The following is a 2,305-nucleotide window of genomic DNA, read 5'->3' on the forward strand; positions in this document are numbered from 1 at the left end:
CAGCTCACGCCCCGACATTTCCGCTTTAGATTGGGGAGTGACACAAACCGACACGTACCTACAATTAGTTTACTTTATTTAATTAGGTAGATTCACTATACAATCACCATTTCTTTTTCCATATATTTTATAGTGGAACAAAAAGAAAAAATAATAATAAATCACAACAATAAGTTGATTTTAAATAGATAACTAGTTTTTAGACCCGTTGTTGCGGCTAGGTTGTTAATTTTTGTAGATACTTTGTTAAAGAAATAGTCATGTTTTGCCTTTAGCGTTGCGTTGCGGCGCATCAATCAACAGCAGGTCGACTTTTGGCCCATTCTATCAGTCTAAACCATTTTACACTATGTCTTAGACAATTACAAAGTAATTCATTAATGAACAAAACATGTAAAAACATTGACACAAACCAAAAAGTATGTAATTCATTAATAAACAAAAGGTGTAATAATATTCACACAAACCACTATTCTTCACTGGAACTTAATTTGCTCTTACTTTAGCCACATGTTGTCCCACAAAAACCCAGAAAAAGAAAACACATAATTTGCATACCGAAATATCAACTTCTGCAAAATCCAGATTCGCCACGTTTATGGTTGCTCTTCACATTGATACTCTCAAGTTCCAAAACCTGTGTAAATTTGCTTTTACTTCACTTGTTAGTACACTTTAATATTAATATATTAAAAAAACATATCTACTGAGTCTAGATACTTTAGTGCAATGTTGTTGATCATGTTTGTAATCCTTGAGAAAACTCAGTTCTAAAGTGTGCAATCTCATCAGTTATTTAGCAAACTAAACACATATCATGATTCATGACACAAATAAAAGGTAAATACGAGGAAGATACAAACAAAACATAAGCGTATAAAATTGTCAACCCGGGGCTCAAGTCGGTATCACAGCTGCAATATACATTGCCACGCCGTATTCCGAATATCATAGCCATAAATCGATATGAGGAGACTGAATCACAAACATAAGCATCATACCTCCAAAAGTCCGATCCGAGTCAACGCTAATTCCTATTAATTATTCTAGAACAACACATGAATGATAATGAAATTTACATGGCTACAGCATACATTGCTACATCAAAAACCGAACATCATCATAGCCATAAAACAATTTGAAGACGCGAAATAACAACATGTTTAGCTCCGCACCATGGCCACAACATAAGTTGCCATGCCTATGAGCGAAACATCATCAAGCTAATAAACGAACGCTGTCAGATTTGTAATGAGGCGGTATTCCTTTCATACCAACAACCCAATCTTAATTGCCAATGCAAGACAACAAAGACTCAGATACACATAATTGCCAAGTCAATCAATTCCTTCAAATTATTCAAGAAGCTAGACATGAATGATAATGAAATAATTCAAAGTCACAACATAACAGCCCACACTAAAGTTCGACATGAAAAAACGTCATAACAAAGCATCACAAAAAGTGTAGCTGAGTATTTTATGCCGGCAGATAGATGCGGCAAGAGACCAGCAGACCACCGCCACCAAGGGTTTCTAAACATAACCCGACAACAGTAGGTCAACCATGTCTTCCGCTCGCCTCCCAGCACCGCCACAACACCAAGAACCCTACAAAACACCGCCACACTGCCACCACACAACCGGCCACCGACCACCTAGGTTTTCCACATCGGGTGTCTCCACACGAAGAACCCCGAATCAGGTGGTGCTAAAACTATCACAAAACCCTATATTAGGTGTTGTGATGGTTTCGTTTTCGGCTAATAACCGAATCATTTGTCTTGGTCGGGCTAAAAATTGATCTTTTGATTAGAATATTACTTTGTACCCATTTGTTCAGGAAAATAGGAATCATACCAAAATGGATATGTTAGTCTCTCGACTAAATTCAAATTTCTAGATTTGGTAAACCATATGTTTCTGGGAGATTCTTGCCAAGAAAATATTGTTTAGAAAGTTTGTTTGGTTAACTTTGGTCGTTATCGTATGACAAACCGAAACAGTAACCCGAACAAAAAAGTAAAAGCCTATTCATTCGGTTCGGTTAATTGGTCGTTTTTTTCGATTATGGATCGTTTAGGTTTCTTTGGTTAGCCCTTCGTGATGCATGGTTCCAAATTACTTATAACAAAACTTTATTACCTAAACTAAGATCAATCTCCTAATTAAATATCATTCTATTTCTAGAAACTTGAATGCAAATGAATTAATTATGTGGAAAATCATAGCTAGGTAGGTGTGCACGCATAAAATATCAAAATGCTAAACTTTATTAAAAGTTTAAAATGCTTAACTTTCATGAT

The 2,305-nt window shown here is 35.9% G+C and overlaps 1 long non-coding RNA gene across 1 annotated transcript; it reads right to left on the bottom strand.

The window, feature by feature from the left end:
- Positions 1 to 409: 409 nt before the first annotated feature.
- On the bottom strand, positions 410 to 1,596 carry LOC143624559 (uncharacterized). Its single transcript, XR_013152140.1, has 2 exons — positions 721 to 1,596; positions 410 to 637 (listed from the first exon to the last, which is right to left on the bottom strand). It is a non-coding gene; the product is annotated as an uncharacterized LOC143624559 (long non-coding RNA).
- Between the last annotated feature and the right edge of the window lie 709 nt (positions 1,597 to 2,305).

This window comes from Bidens hawaiensis, unplaced genomic scaffold, assembly GCF_021521415.1.
Source record: "Bidens hawaiensis isolate Kalapana, Puna unplaced genomic scaffold, B.hawaiensis_p1.1 tig00003870_1, whole genome shotgun sequence".
Classification (NCBI taxonomy): domain Eukaryota; kingdom Viridiplantae; phylum Streptophyta; class Magnoliopsida; order Asterales; family Asteraceae; genus Bidens; species Bidens hawaiensis.